Consider the following 18244-nt stretch of genomic DNA (forward strand, 5'->3'; position numbering starts at 1 on the left):
TGTTGGCTTCCTCGTGGTGAATTTAGCCGAGGAAGCAATGATGGAGCCACATTAGAATCACAGGCTGCTGTAGCTCGAGGATGTAGTCATTGGTAGTTAAATTAGGTAATATTTAAATCATGTCATCTCCCTTAATCTAGATTTGCTGATGAACATATGTGTGTGTATATCTTGATAGATATTGAGGGTGTAGATTGATTTGGATATACATTAAAGATTTAGAGATCAAATATTTTTATGTAGAATTTAGAACTTACCCGAGAGATGTTTGATAAAAAAAAGCCTATGAAAGTATTGTTGATAATTTGTGAGGTTGATTATGGTTTGGAGCCGTGTCTATCGTAATTATGATCTTGCTAAAAGTTTATGCCAAATCTGATTTTTGTTTAGAATATATATCCTCAAGTCGAAAGAATGGTGAATTATCAAATTAATTTATTCTTTTTGTTGCCTTTATTGCATGGATTGTTTAGCCAACCATAATATTATGCACCGATTGCAAATGCAAATATTTTGATTATCTATTTGTTGTAAGATTTTAGAAATCTTCATAGGCATTTAAAATGATCCTCATAAAAATTAATAAGATTTCGCAGGTATGAGGATTAATTTTGTATATAATAATATGGGTTTCAAAAGGCCCATCATTAAAATTAACTATTTTTTATATACAATTTAAATTAATAAAATATTTAAATCTAATGAGAGATTTCAAAAATCTTCATTGAGATTTAAATTAAGTACATCATCGAGTGGGATAATAAATCCTCACAGAATTTCACAATTATTAATTTATATAGTAAATAAATGATTTTTGTAAATAAAATTATAAATATTTTTAATAAAATTAATTAATCAATTAAGGTATTCAATCTTTTAGTCATATGAGATTTTTTTGAATATCTATAGACCTTTAGGATAATCGTACTACCATAAAAGTCAATAAGGCTTCGCAGGTATGACGATTAAGATTTCTATATTTAAATATGGATTATACAATTACGTATTAAAATACATTTAAAATATATAATGTCTAATCCTTTATGGTGTGAGGATTTTGAATCTCCACAAATATTTAGGATAATTGTATTACCGTAAAAATCAATAAGGCTTTACAGGTATGATGATTAAAATTCTCCAAAAACATATATATGCATGCTTGAATAAATTATTACTAACATATAAATCAATTTAATTCTTTTATTGTGAGAGATTTTGAAATCTTCGTAGATATTTAGAATAATTGCATTATCATATGAGCCAATAAGGCTCTACAGGAACTGCAATTAAATTCCCAATCAATAAAAATAAAAATAATTTTAAACCCTTTACCTTTTTCTTATTCCAAAATTCAAAAATTGAGAAAATGATTGAAATTAAATCACTTTTTGCAATTTAAAACACACATAACAAAATTTCAAAAAATTATTTTATTTGCAAAATGGTGAGTTATTTTTGATTAATTTTTCTTAAAAAAAATTTCACCAACAATTTTCAAAGCCTGAACTACGTGGACTTTGATCCCCATCGCAGGGTACGTAGGCCTCAGAGTCAGATTCTGAGTCAAGTCCTCCCCGTAAATAAATAAACATTTCTCGCTTAATTCTTAATTTTTTATATCAAACACATAAATATAAAAGGAATAATTAAAATAATTTTAAAATTATATTTATATAGCACAACAAACTTCAGGTAACCATTCTTATGAACGGGTGTTGTGGGGTGCTTAACACCTTCCCCACACTTAACCGACTCCTAAACCTATTTTCTATTTTCGCAGACCACCCTTATCCACCTTTAAACGATTTTCTGAGATTTTTCTCAAAATTTTGGTGGCGACTCCCATATCTTCGGTCTTCCTTCCGAAAGCCGGAACCTCCGCTCTCACGTCGTCCACGTCGCATTTTCGAGTGCAACACCGTTCATCAAATTTTATATTTGGCTTTATCAAATAAAGGGCTAATAAAATTTGTAAAAGCATTTTTCATCAAAGTCATGATTTCAAGGAATAAACAATTTAATTAACAAGAATAGCTAAAGCAAAAGAAATATATAGATATCCATACATTGTTAAAAACAATATTTTGACAAAGAAAATTTTTTAATATATAAATCAATTGGGATGTTATCTACTTACTTGATAAGCCTTCCCAACCTCTATAGCTTACTCTTTACCACTTTTATCAAGATTCTCTTCCTCTAAACACCCTATATAAACATATTTATATACATGCGAAAATTTAAATTAATAAAGATAATCCCTATAGTAGTAATTATTCAAAACACACCAAAATTCATATCTTAAAAACTTCTCTAATTTCATGGTTGCTTCATATGAATACTCTCCTTATCTAACATATTGAGTATACTTCTATTTTCAAATTCTATAACATACACATCCAATTTTTTTTAATCATACATACATTATACATACATACATGCATACACACACACACACACATGCATACATATATATATATATATATTTACATTTAATCATTTAATTGCTTCATAATTCTTTTATTGCACGTTACATCGAACACCTAATATACACCCCATAATTAAATCACAACACAACACTATACTTTATAAATTATCAACCATAACTAAAGAATCCAATAAATCTCTCAGTAACATAGATAAATGTCTTTACAATATTCGATTCAAATTCACAAATGAGCAACACCCAAGACAATTCATTTCTTGTGAGATCCCACAAAGATATAGAAAAAAATACTTACTCATATATCTCCTTTTACATTTTTCAAGTTAAATTCATAAAATAATAGCACCCCAACCAATTACATCATTCAAGGAATTTAATAATATTTTAATAAATACACAATAAAAAAACTCCTTTTCACAAGCATTTTAACAAATATTTTACTGGCCCTAACCCTCAAATTTCATGTCCAAGTTTTTCTATTTCAAACTCATCCTAACCAATTCTTTAGCATCATTTAGTTCAAACAAAATTATTTTGACTCAAAAACTCTAACCATACTTATCATAATCATAATTTCAATACATAAATTTCAGTTTCATTCCATTCCTTCCCTCAGTAGCCACGGACAGCAGCAGAACTTAGGGGAAAAAAAAACCAATTTCATTCATTCATTCAGACACTCTTTCTTGCACCAAATTATCAAGAAGAGTTCAAAAATTCTCACCTTAAGGACCAACAGTAACAGAGGAGGGAAAGAAGAAGAAGAAACTGATAGAACAGGGAGAGGAGTTCTCGTGTTTCCAGCTTCAACCAACGGCAGACTACTACTCTCTTCTGAAATGCAGAAGCAGGCTAAAGGGAGTCAAAGACCAGATGCACTCAACCACAGCAATAATAGAAGAAGGAAAAGAGGATCACGAGCTGCACAGGGAATAAATCAGAGACAGGGTACGCACGAAAGGAAGAAAATGAAATCACAGCACTAGACCAAACAGAGAAGAGCTCACGAACAACCCTACGAGCTCCACCGACCTGATTCTCGGACCCCAGCTGCGCGCACGTGAACAGCGAGAACGGAGAAGCAACAAAGAAGACAAGTAGAGACAGGGAAGCGCGACGGACAACCTGGGCATCACACAGAGACGTCGAGTCTCCACTTTCACCGCTCGATCACCGGAAACTGGAGGGGAGAGATCAAGTGCAGTGGAGGGCGACAAAAGAAGGGAAGGAATGACAGTGGACTGGAGGAAATCGAAGCTCCCTGTCTCTCCGTGGTTTCTGGACTTCTCGGCAGAGAAAAGAAAAATATAAGGAGGGAAGAAAGCAACGCATTTAGCTCTCTGTCTCTCTCTCTCTCTCTGTTTTTTTTTTCCCCCTCTAGAAGGGCACTACTGTAATTTTGTCAATAAGCTAAAGCAAAATAAAAAATAAGAAAAGTTTGCACTCTTGGCCTCATAAAATTCAAAACCCATGACGCATTAGGTAAGTCGCAATATAATTGTCACTAGACAAACTCTTCTTGTTAATTTATTTCAAAATTAATATAAATATACTTAAATAAAATATTAAGTATTTTAATTTTTAATTTTTTTACTTAAAATTTTTGGGTTATTACACATTCCTTGTCCATGATCTTTCTCAATCTAACAAGAATTGCTAAGAGAAATGATATTAGTGACTCATTCATATTGAAAGAGTTAGTTTAATAAATAAATTAATTACTAACGAGCCACATGCTTTCGCATACATATCATCCCTCTAATTAAATTTAAGATAATAATTACAATTATATTAAGCTAATTGTAAGTAATTTATCTTAAACAAAAACTTGCCAATAAGTGAATATTTTTAATTTATAAGTTTTAAATAATTTATAACATTTATTTTCATGATTTCTTTAGCCATTATATTTGAATATATATATCCAAACAACATTAGGGTCCCTATATTTAAAATTAAAAAAATAAGTGATTTTTAAATACTTTAGAGATTTTATAAAAAAATCATTTATTTTGTAGAGATTTAAAAAAAGGAATTGTTTTATATTTGATTACAATCACAAAAGAAATACTTATTATAATGAGAAAAATATATATTTGAATACTAATAATACAGTCCTAATTATTTTATGCCTTTAACTTGAAAGAAAAAAACTTAAACAAAATTTGAAACGAAAATTGGGCAATATAGCAGTATAAAAATAAAACCTTCCAAGGCATTTTGCCTCATTTCAATCACAACACCATCAACAACAATATCATATAATATTTTAAGTTAAAAGAGACACATGAGTAACAATTTCAAGTAAGCTCAAAGTACTTACACACAATTCTAATCAATATAAAACTTCATACACTACGCAATTATCATTTAAAGAATCAAACAATAAAAAATTTCCAATCAAATGAGTTAAATATTATTCAAACAAAAAATACACAAAAAGTGGGTAATAAATTCGGATAAAAATAAAAACTATATATAATTCCGACCTAATCAAATATTATTAGTCTAACAAATGTCTTAAGCTTATCCATAACTTAAATTTCATATGGATTTCGACTAAAGATAATTTTTTTCTATGAGACATTTCATCATACACCTTGTGGGCAACACTAATAACACCAAATCAATATAATACAATCTAATAAATTGAAACCAAATTGAAAATCAGACATGCCTAATCAATTGCAACCAACAATCAAACACAAAAATCCATTTAAATGGTTTCAAATAGCATTTAAGAGATTCAGAAAAAAATATGAACAAATAAGGAGAGAAGAGGCAAGAACTTATAGAGTTTGAAAAACACAGTCAATGAAGGAGAAGAGCAAACCCACGCAAGGTTGAGGATGATTGAAGAACATGAGTCCAAGAGAGAAAATTTGCTCGGTCGAGATGAGAGAAACTAGAAGAACAGGGGAGACAAAGTGCGCACGAAGAAGACGGTCTGAAACTTTCTAGATCTGAAATGGGATAGGTAGGCTATATTTTAAACGTATATTGAATGATTATACACTTAACTGTCTAATTATCATCTTATATATTGGACAATTATGTCCAATATCAATTTCAAAATAAAAAAAATTTAAAAATTTAAAATTCAATTATTATATTAGACAATTCTAAAGACAACCGTCCAATATATCACTGAATATTGGACAGTTACTCACATAACCGTCTAATATTTATTACCTGCATAATCTTATTGGACAGTTTATATGCTAAACTGTCTAATAAGCCTCATCATATATTATTAGATTTATTCTAGTGGCGTTTGATGAGCACTAAGGACGAATTGATATATGCAAAGATTAATATATATATTTTTTAAGATGGTGCAGTTCAAGCAGATTTTATAAAATCAGTTTCTTCTCAAATTAAAGCTGATTCAGTATATCTTTGTCAACAAAAAAATAATGCTGTTTTATGAAAATGGATACTCTTAGTCGACACTTATGGTATTACAATATTATCAAATGTTAGATTCAAATCGTTGGAATAAAAAAATCATGTTAATCATGCTACATTCATTTAAAATCTCACAATACAGTACATACTAAGGAGTGATATCAAGACTCATAATTGTGGGGTGCCAAATATTTTCTAAAAGAATTATTATATACATGTACTAATGCACCCAAGAATTTTGTTAGATAACGAACAGAAAATTAAGATAGATAATTAAATTTTATAAAGAAAATAAATCTACATAGATAGAAAATTAATGGTAATTATAAAAGTAAGGTAGATAACTCTATAGCTTCTGCAGAACATACACTAAAAATTAAATATAATTAAATAAATTATATAATTTTTTGGTAGGAAAAATATATAACTCTACCTAAACAGGCTAAGCCTGCAGGATCGTTGGGCCTAGCCTCTTTATAAATAGGCGGAACTATAGGTTGAAAAAGGCCTAACATATTATCATCTTGATATTTAATGATTTTTTATATACTTTTACCAACTTAAATTAGGCTTTTTAGCAATTTTTTTATCTATTTTGGAATAACTAGAATATATTTATGATTCTCGTGCTAAAAAATATTTTAAGGGAATTTTTAGTAATTATTGCATAGTTTTCCAACATTTATTGATTTTTAATTTAATTTCCTAAAATACATGTGCTATTGATTTTTTTTTTTTTGGGCTAAAGGACTTCTATTAAAAACAGCTTGAGACAGGGTGACATGAGATTAAATTGTACACGACTTGTATCAATTGATTAGCTAGAGGAAGATAAATGGTGCCTCCCACACAGCACACATACACATGTATATTATGGTGGGGACAAAGTTTAATTTAATTAATAATGAAATGGGGTAAAAAATTTATTTAATAAATATATTTATATTTTAAAAGACCATAATACCCCCGAAATAAAAAAGATGTACAAGAAAGCATGGGAAAGTGTTCCTAATCTATCTAGTGTTTGCTTCTTAATTCTTTAATAAGCACTACACATCCCCGATAATCATCTCACTTTGGGTTGAAAGTTTCAGTTTTTCTTCTTACACTTTTAATTTTAATTATTTCCATGTAATCAAACGAATCCCAAAAAGGAGTCAAAGTTGCGAAATACAGAAATAGGAAAGAGGCTGGGTTTCTAGCTATGTTTGTAGGTTAGTTTTGCAAAGAATTCACGTAAATAAATAGGATATTAATAATGTATTTTGAAACAATATATTTGCAACATTTATAATATGTTTGTTCCATATTTATCATCATAAACATATATCATACACCATCAAGTCTAACAATGATATATAATATGTTGTATGGGAGTTTCATGGAGAATGAACAAACTGAAAATCAATGATATATCTGAAAACAAGCTTATTTTTTGCATTATAACAACAAAGTCTATTGATAAACGTATTATGCTAATTTACCCTTCGATGAGAAAGCAGAAGTTCAACATTCAAAATGAAAGATTAACCCCAAAAAATATTCAAGATCATAGGTAGAATCATAAAATCGATTTCTACAAAAGGGTAAATTATCGAATTTCCGAGTGATTGAAGAGTAGAGAGAGCCACATCGAGAACCTGAAACTTGAAATTGCTTCGAAAGCCCATGAATCTTCATACTAGCCCATCATTGAACCACCAGAGAATCCTAAAATTGTGAATCATTTCTTTGACAATCGGTGGTCGGAGCTATCGTCGAAGCACACGAGAGTAATTAGCCACCTGAGTTAATTTAAAAAAACAATGATTTATTATTTTAATTATTATTATTGTTGTTGTTGTTATAATTATATGAATTAATAATAATAATAATATTATTATTATTAGTATTACTATCATTATTACACATTAAGATGTGGGTAGATGAGTTTAATTATATTATTTAAAAAAATCTCAGCCCTTAGATGAAGGGAAGAAGAGCTGAAGGTGAATTGAAGACGACAAGAGCGTGCTTGACTTCCAGCTTGTGTAGGATTGAAAACCTGATCAGGGATTTCCCAAAAACAAAAACACAAAAAGAAACCCCCCACATGAGGCTTTTTATTTTTTAAAAAAGTAAAACCTACAGGTGGCATTTCCCTAGGGTATAGCCACCTCAACTTTTCATTTTTAAATTTAAGAAAACTAATACTTATATTAATAATAATTATTTATTTATTAATATATTTATGCTAACAATATTTATATTAAAATTTACACTAATAATTAAAAGGATAAATTAGTCCACTAACCAAAAAAATCTCTTGCCCAAAAAATATGGGCCAAAGTTTTGAAAGTTTGGGAGTATGATAGGTTTACATTAAATTTATAATTGAAAATTTGAAAAATTTACAAGAGGCTTATCATTGATATACACTGATATATCATTAATAAATATAATAAATTGACTATAATCTAAAATATAATAAATATGGGGTTGTTTGTTCATCCTATAATATGGGATATATTGCAAAAGCCCTACTTAAAATAATATTTTAATAATCATTATTATATTCATTCATTTTATTATATTTATAATAGTAATAATTCTTAATTACATATAATTCAAATTTTCATTACTAATCAATAAAAAGTTATAACAATAATAAGAATAATAATTGTATTAATAAGTATAATAATAATTATAATTAAATAAAATTAGTTTTTATAATATTACCATAATTACTAGGTGCTCTTTTTGTTAAAACGCTACTTAATTATTCAGTAACAATAAACTGTGAGATTTTATGAAAAAGCGCCACCTCTTATTATTTTACTACAATTGTAAATAAAAAATAATTGATAAGCGCCACCTAAGTTCCTTCAAGTTTCATTTTAGTAGTGTTTTATTTTTTAATTGCTATAAAATACATGCTACTAAATCTTACTTGTATACTAGTGAATGATTGATGCAAAAATGGATAGTAAAGGGGAAAAATCATGTTGGTTTGATACATGGGAAAGTAATAATGAAGGTGACTCATTTTTCAGGTTTAGTTGACGCATGAATCGTGCACGTTGTTGCCAACTCATCCACACTTTATGGACTTGAAGTCAGAAGTTGTTCTAATTTATAAGATACTTTTAAATGAGATTTGATATTTTAAAATATAAAATACTTTGATAAAAATAAAATTTCATTAATAATACTTCTTTCATATTACCCTTCTCCTTTTCCATTATATTCTCTCTTTAATATTTTTTTACAAATGAAATATTGAATGAAAGGCATCTGTGAAAGCTTATATTTTTATTTTAAAAAAACTATAAAGTGTATTTAATGAACTTTATTAATATATATAATTTTATTTAAAAATATTTCATGCAAGAAGTCATCAACAATGATGTTGCCAACTTTACAATATCTTCTATCCTATCTCTTAGCTTTAATAAGAGAGCTGGCATTCCATAAAAGGATCACTGATTAAATTGTTGATGAGGAGCGAGAAAATTGTTTCAATTAATATATAGGTTTGAAAAGAGTTTAAAATATAATGGTAACTATTATAATGTCTTTCTATCTAAATATAACTGAATCTTGATTAAATTATATTTGTCACTCTAGTTGTCCATTAAAAACTAAAGAATGTCATAAAAAATAATATATTTTATTTCAAAATTTATTCTCCCTTGTACTATGTGTCCTATTAGAAGTTATTTAACTATAAAGAGTTCGGTTTAGAGGAAAGAATTAATCCCTCATAATGTGGTGAATTAAGATATGAATCCATATCATATCCCTACTAGGAGAGGCATCCACATTCAATCCTTAACCACGGTTCGAATAAGATTGCCTTTAATAGAAGAACACTTAAGAGAAATAAAAAAAAGTTATTTAAAAAATAAAAATTAATTTTAAAATTACCTATTAAAATCTCATACTTTCCTATTAAAAATATAAATGATTTATTTATTAGGAACAGACAAGAAAATTCAAAACTTCAAATTTTACTAAATTTATTTATAATATTATTTCTAGCTATGTTTGTAGGTTAGTTTTGCATAGAATTCACGTAAATAAATAGGACATTAATAATCTATTTTGAAACAATATATTTGCAACATCTATAATATGTTTGTTCCATATTTGTCATCATAAACATATATCATATACCATCGAGTCTAACAATGATGATATAATATGTTGTATAGGACCTTCATGGAGAATGAACAAACTGAAAATCAATGATATGTCTGAAATCAAGCTTATTTTTTGCATTACAACAACAAAGTCAATTGATAAACGTATTATGCTAATTACATATAACAATTGTTTTTTTGGTCTGTTAGTAAGACTACACAACATTTCAGACAACCACCATCACATTTGCACGCCCAACAAGTGCAAGTTATATCCGTTATATAAATTTATTTTAATATGATTGGCTAAATCCCTAATATTAGTTAAACAAATATGATCATCATGGTATTGTAAAAACAAGTGATATTTAAAAGATGGATCATCAATTTGAGTTATCAAATAAGAGATCCAAAAAATTAAAGGGCTATCATCATCAAGAGAGACTGTTAGATCCAAGAGGGGCCAAATCCTTTGGCAGGATTGAGATAGTGAAAGTGATCTCAAAATTGAAACTTGAGTGCTGCTACATCCTACGTTATTCCAGGTAACTTTCCTTTAATGTATGTTTTGTCAATAGTGACCAGCAAGTAGTGTGATTGGCAAATCTTGTTAGCAGGCATTTAATCAGTGTTACTTTGTGATATGCATTCATCATCTTCTTCAACTTTCATTATTGTGGAGCCCTCATGGTTATGAACATGATTAACCCCTTGTCTTCTCAATGGCCACAACTCTCTCCTTTTTCTTCCACGTCTCCTCTTCTTTACCTCCATCTCATAGCCATAATGACTATTGTAATGGCCAAGAGAAGTATGGTGTTGGTTGAAATCCCCAAACTCAATTGGACCATCTAACTAATGAACTTTTTTAACAAATGAAAGTAAAGATGCTAACCTTTATGCCTCCATTTTTAACTCAACCCCCTCACTATTATTCTCCAATCATACTTTCCTAACCAAAAATCTAATGCCAGTGATAATACTATCATCCTCACATACGAAGACCTTCATTATCACTTTGTGGAATTCCAAATGGTGAAGATCCAAATAATTGAGGACACATACTGACCCTGCATTTTTCCATTGATTGTGCCTCCCATGTTTATTTGCTTTGGCCTACTCCATCCTAGTCATAATTTAACAAGCTTGACCAAGACAGTTGAAGAATGGATTTGATCCAAATTTACACAGCCTTCAACATCTAAAACTTCAATATTTGAAGCCAGAGATAGATTTGAGAGTATCTTGAGACATCTCGAGTGCTTTGCATCGATCAGCTATAAATTTGGAAAAATGCTGAAAAAAATGTTAAATAAATTAAATAATTTGATCATGAATTCCTTTCATGACAATTTGAAATATAAGATAACTATATATGAATTTAGATAACTAATTATACTGTTTAACCATCTACGTAAAGATAGTAAAACAAAGATGTGCATTATAAAATTCTTTGGTCAATTTTTAAGGCTTGACATATACATCTAAAATTAAAAGTTTGTTAGAATGACATAAAAAGCTTACTTGTAAATAAAGGAAAAATGATGCATACATGATCTCCATTCCAAAATTGCTGGATATGACTATTAGCTTGGCATTTCAAATAACTGAAAAGTTTCATCATGAAGTCAATTCTCTCGTCACAAAAAAAATGAGATTTTTGTAAGGGAAATTGTTAGAAAAAGTCCTGTAAACTTGAAATTATTTAAAGATGATGAAGCAAACATTCATGCAATTTGAATTTGTTGAATATTTGATGCATGAGATATCTAAAAGTTTGATGAAGTTTTCAAAATCACAAAAAACAATACTATTAATTTATAGAAAAAAATAATTGATAATATATACTTGATCTCCATCCCAAACTTGTTCGAGATGACTACCAAGCATTTGAAGTTGTACAAGATTGTCAGCACATAATTTTAATGGCACCTATGATAGAGGACATTCTTGCCTACTTAAAAACCTTAGTTCCTTCGAAAGATAATCTATGTTTTCACCAATATTCACCTATAAAGGCTTCTTTGAAAAATAACAAATATCCTCATCCCTCCATAGTCAAGCCGGTATTTTATCTAGAAATTTTTCTTTGGAAATTTCAAGACCCATTATCACGATTTAATTGTGCATCTCAATACAACCACATCTATCAATTGAAATGAGGGATCTATCTTCAAGAACACTAACCAAAAGCTATGCAAAGATCCATATAAGCATTTGATACAATCAATAAAAATCCTCCTTCTCTCATTCAACAAAAATGTGAGGTCAAGAAACAGTTCATTTTGGTTGTGGTTTAGTCCATCAAAACTCAATTTCAATAGATTGAAAATCTGAATGTCAAGATTTGGACTTAGCATTTAAAAAGCTGCTTCCAACACTTTTCTTCCACAACCAAAAAATAACAACCCAAGCTTTTTTAGAGTTAAGGGATTTCCTTGACAAAAATCCACTACACATTTTTAGACTTAAGCACATGCTTGTCTTTTGATGTGATTCCTCCCCCCTAATCGATTACTTACTTTGATCAAATTATCAATTTTGAATTAGTTGTCCGCAATGTCAAGTATATTAGAATAAAGTTCTTATGATACTTGATGATGTGGACAACTAGTTCAAAATTGATAATTTGATCAAAGTAAGTAATCGATTAAGGAAAGGTAGTAGAATTATAATCACATCAAGAGACAAGCATGTGCTTAAGTCTCCTAGTGCTAACATATATCAAGTTCCAAAATTAAATTCCCAATATACTCTTAAACTATTTGCTTTAAAAGCGTTTGGCAAAATGAGCCATCAAAAAGCTATTTAAAGTTATCAAAACGTGTAGTGGATTTCTATCAAGAAAATCCCTTAGCTCTAAAAAGCTTGGCTTACTATTCTTTTGGTTGTAGAAGAGAAGAGTGGGAAGCTACTTTTGAAATGTTAAGTCAAAATCTTGACATTCAATTTTCAATTCGTTGAAATTGAGTTTTGATGGAGTAAACCACAACCAAAGGAACTATTTCTTGACCTCACATTTTTGTTGAATGAGGGAAGGAGGATTTCTCTTGATTATATCAGATGCTTATGTGGCTCTTCTGCATGGCTTTTGGTTGGTGTTCTTGAAGATAGATCCCTTATTTCAGTTGATAGATGTGTTTGTATTGAGATGCACATTTTCCTCATGACAATGGGTCTTGAAATTTCTAAAAAAAGCAATTTCTATAGATAGAATACCAACTTGACTATGGAGGAATGAGGATATTTGTTATTTTTGTTATCATCACAAGTAATATTTATTCTATTATCTTTAGTTTATCTTTTAGATTTTTTTATTTCCTTGACATGTTTCCACATTTTCCTTAAGTTATGTACATATTCATTTAATTTAAATTTTGGTGAGTCTTAATATTATTACCTTGAATCTTGAAGTTAAGTCAATTTTGTATGCCTTGAATTTTTTTAATTAGATTATATAAACAAAACAAATTAAATGAGAATTCATTTAGATTTTTCCAAAAGTAACATTTAATTAGTTGTTCTAATAATTATTTGATTACTTTTTACATATTAATCATTTCCCTACATGATTTGCTCACTAGGGTCTTAAGGCAATTCAATACTTATCATCAGACATGAATATAAAAAATGATTGTATTTTCATGTCTTCTATTTTTTTGTTATGTTATAATTTTTTTTAATTAAATTTACTTCTTAAAAAAACCATTTTTTTGGATTTAAATAACTAATGCCACATTGTGTGATTTAGGAATTCATTTGTTATCAATAAAAGATGAATTGATGAAATAATATTTAAAATAAATGATACAAATGGCAAGTATTGATATTGGATGTAATTTAAAAGCAAGTAGTTGATATTTTTTTTGTGGTTTTATTCATGTTTTTATGCAATAGTTTGTGTGTTTTTCCATGTTTGATTTTTTTTTAGGAGAATGAGAGCATTTGATGCATTAATTGGACAAGAACAAGGTAGAAGAGAGGATATCCAGGCTATTTTTTTGTGATTTTGAGAACCTCATCAAACTTTTAGATCTCACACATCAAATATTCAACAAATTCAAATTGTATGAACACTTGCTTTATCATCTTCAAATAATTTTAAGATTACAAGAATTTTTCTAACTGATTTCCCTTACAAAATCTCATCTCATTTTTCTTTGTGATGAGAGAATTAACTTCATGATTAAATAATTTAATTATTTGAAATGTCTCGCTAATAGTCATATCTGACAATTTTGGAATGGAGATCATGTATCATTTTTCCTATGTTTACAGATAAGCTTTTTGTGTGATTCTAACAACCTCTTTAATTTTAAGTATATATATCAAGCCTCCAAAGAATTTAATAATGCACATCTTTGCTTCATTGCCTTTACATTGATACCTAAACAATATAATTGGTTATCCAAATATATCTATAGTGATCTCATATTTTTAAACTGTCATAGGAGGAATTCAAGATTAAATTTAGTTATCTAATTTATTTAACATTTTTCAGCGTTTTTCAAATTTAAAACTAATCAATGTAAAGCACTCAAGATGTCTCAATACACTCTCAAATCTGTCTCAGGCCCCAAATATTGAACTTTTAGATTTTGAAGGCTGTGTAAATTTGGATCAAATCCATTCTTCAATTGTCTTGGTCAAGCTTGTTTAGTTGCGACTATGATGGAGTGGGCCAAAGCAGATAAACATGGGAGGCACAATCAATGGGAAAAGTGCAGGGTTAGTGTGTGTCCTCAATTATTTGGATCTTCACCATTTGAAATTTCATAAAGTGACAATGAAGGTCTACATATGTGAGGACGATAGTATTATCACTAGCTTTAGATTTCAAGTAAGAGAGTGCGATTGGAGAAGAATAGTGAGGGCGTTGAGTTAAAAAATGGAGAGACAAATGTTAGTGTCTTTACTTACATTTGTTGAAAAGATTCATTGTTCAGATGGTCCGATTGAGTTTGGGAATTTCAACCAACACCATATTTCTGTTGGCCATTATAATAGTCATTATATCCATGAGGTGGAGGTGAAAAATGGAGACATAGAAGAGAAAGGAGAGAGTTGTGGCCATTGAGAAGGTAAGTGGTTAATCATGTTCATAAGCATGAGAGCTCCACATTAATGGAAGTTGAAGAATATGATAAGTGCATGCCACAAAGTAACATGATTATATGCTATTGAGATACAAGGAATATAGTATTTTGGGGCGAACAAGGAGAATAAAATTAAAATAGTGAAATATTTTTAAAACTCAAATCACAAATTAAAAAAAAAAAGAAAATAAAAACAAAAGGATTTACAAGCCAAAGATTTATGCAGGTTGGATTGAAAGGACAAACAAAGAAGAACGGCACAGATTATTAGGACAAGCACGAATAATATGTGCATCCAAAAGAGCACTATTTGGATTGCCTGATTAAATCCGGAGAGTCCAAGTTCAAAGGTTTTATTTTTTATTTTATTATAAATTATTAAATAAAAATAAAAAATCAATAAATTTGTTTAATCAATCTAGGCAGTACAAATTAAATGTTAATAATGTGAATTTCAATAAAAAAATTTAATCAATTTGCTTGATTAGCAATCTAGGCAGCCAATATTTAATGTAGATGATTTAAATTTAATTTAATTTTTTTTATAATTCTTATGAATTGACATTCCAGACATGCTTTGGAAAATGCATATTTAAAACTTTTAAATTGTAATTTTTTTAAAACATATTTTTTAAAACATACGTGTTAAAAATCTATCATGTGTTGAGTAATATCTAGATAGTTAACTTATAAAAATATGCACCGTCCATGAGTAAAGGAAAAAACTACTATTTACATATGCAGTGTAAATAAATTCAAACAAGTTCAATGATACAACTCACACCACATGCAGCATGTGTAATAAGTGCATTGTTAAAAATCAACCACTTTTGTTTTGATTTTCATTCTTAATTCTTTCCCCAATTAAACCTACGGACTCTGCTTGACTTGCTTCATTTGCAATCGGCTGGGGACGGGATTTTTTAAGACCGCGAGAATCAGAAGAGAGTTAAGCGTAACTTAAGATTTTTAAAACCCAATTACAAGAATATCAAAAAACTAAGAAATAAAAACAAAAGGATCGAAAGGAAAAAGAACAATGGCACAGATTATTAGGTCGAAAACAAATATATATGCATATATATATCCAAAACAGAGCACTATTAACCATAAAAACAGAAAAAAAATTCTAGAAAAGGAGAAATAGTGGATATGAAATATGAACCTTTTTTAGCCTGGAGAAGATTTCAACTGGTATGTGCTTGGTGAATCGAAGGTAGCATCTGGAATTACAAAACATAAACAGCTCAAAGATGGGAACTAAAAAAGTTGAAACTGCTCAAAGTGTATAAAAATCAGAGAAGCTTGTGATACCTGATGATGGAGATTGAAGTATAGTGGAGATTACCAGGAATCGAAGAAGATGATATTTGATCATAGGGGGGTAAAACGAAGGGACAAATTTAATCACTTCCTGGATCAGCAACTTTAGAATGATATGTTAGAATGGGCCGTTGGATGCTGGGCATTATCAGGTATACATCAAATCTATAAGCAGTCACGGATCCATAAAAATTTATTAGTAGGGGGCAAAATTATACTAAATATAAATACTAATTATTTTGAAGAAAATATAATTCTAAATATTAATAAAAATAATATATAAATAAAATGTAATAATAATAACTACATATTATACACAGATATATATATATATATATGTGTGTATGTAATTAATAACTACATAAATATTTTATCCAACTCAACTGACGACCATTTTTTCCATTCCATTCAATTCTGATTCTGACCATCACAAACCCCGATTTCCAGATAACAAAAGGCCTTACATTTGGCTCACAGAACAAAGAATACAATGTTTTGGGGAAAACCAAGCGTATTCACATGCCTGAAAAAGAAAATGTCATGGCTCTATATCTGGCTCCAATTTTGTTGTTATTTTGGCAAAAGCAAGTTTATTCACATTGTTTTGTAAATGTCGTGAAAGTTTATTTTGGGTGTTCTTTTCTGTTATTAAATCTTAAGTGAGGTCATTTATATATACTAGTTGAGGTCAGACCTTTTTGCTGATATAATTATAAATTGGTGGATATTAATCTTCATTTTTAAAATCCAATCAGGTTATTCATCATATATATCAGTAGAGATGACATGAGATGTTTATCTTGATGAGCCAAACCCCTCAACTTGCTACTACCTCCAGCCATGACGTAGCACAAGCATCAAATATACCCACGAATAAAGTTGAAAGAGTCAGAGATAAAACATGTGTGGCATTTCATGTTCTGAATAAACTATAAATTTATATATAATACAAAAGCCTCTATTTACATGTACCCTGTAAAAAAAATCAACAAGTTCAATAATGCAACTCATATCACATGCAGCATGTGTTAATACATCACCCCCCCCCCCAAAAATAAATAAATAAACCACCACAGACTCTGCTAGACTGCTTCCTTTACAATCGGCTGGGGAAGAGCGTGAGAATGAAAGAAGATTTGAGGGTTACTTAAGATTTTTAAATAATAAAATTAAAATAGTGAAATATTTTTAAAACTCAAAGCACAAGAAATATTAAAAAAACTAAGAAAATAAAAACATAAGGTTTACAAGCTAAAAATTTATAGAGATCCAAGACCGAACACCATTGGAAGGAAAAACGAAGAACAATGGCACAGATTATTAGGACAAAAACCAATAATATATATAGAAATCCAAAACATAGCACTACTTGCTACAAAAACAGGAAAAAAAAATACTGGAGGAAGGAAAAGGTGATATGAAATATGAATTCTTTTAGCCTGGAGAAGATTCCAAATGATATGTGCTTGACAATTGAAAGTAGCATCTGGAATTACAAAACATCAACAGCTCAAAGATGGGAATTAAAAAAGTTGAAACTGCTCAAAGAGTATAAAAATCAGAGAAGCTAGTGATACCCCGATGGAGCGACAACGGCGACGGAATATGTGGCAAGCTGCGATGGTGACGGACGGTAGGCTGGGGTCAGACGACGACGGACGGTCAGGCAGGCTGCCGAATCGGTGTCGGACTCACGCTGCAGAACCAGATCTCGTGGAAGCCGAAGCAGCGGACTCAGTAGCTGAAGCGGCGGCGGCGGCGGCGAGCTCCGACTTCGAAGACTGATAGTGTTGCGTTGACAGACGAAGACGACGGTGGTGGTCGTCGCTCTTAACAAGCGATGAGAGGCA

General features: G+C 29.6%; 1 long non-coding RNA gene across 1 annotated transcript; it reads right to left on the minus strand.

Annotated features, from left to right (window-relative positions):
* Positions 1 to 7252: 7252 nt before the first annotated feature.
* Positions 7253 to 18055, minus strand: LOC129298168 (uncharacterized). Its single transcript, XR_008590313.1, has 4 exons — positions 17972 to 18055; positions 16386 to 16559; positions 16237 to 16294; positions 7253 to 7638 (listed from the first exon to the last, which is right to left on the minus strand). It is a non-coding gene; the product is annotated as an uncharacterized LOC129298168 (long non-coding RNA).
* Positions 18056 to 18244: the final 189 nt, after the last annotated feature.

The sequence above is a fragment of the Prosopis cineraria genome, unplaced genomic scaffold (genome assembly GCF_029017545.1).
Source record: "Prosopis cineraria cultivar Desert tree isolate PC_DT_omini unplaced genomic scaffold, ASM2901754v1 PC732, whole genome shotgun sequence".
Classification (NCBI taxonomy): Eukaryota; Viridiplantae; Streptophyta; class Magnoliopsida; order Fabales; family Fabaceae; genus Prosopis; species Prosopis cineraria.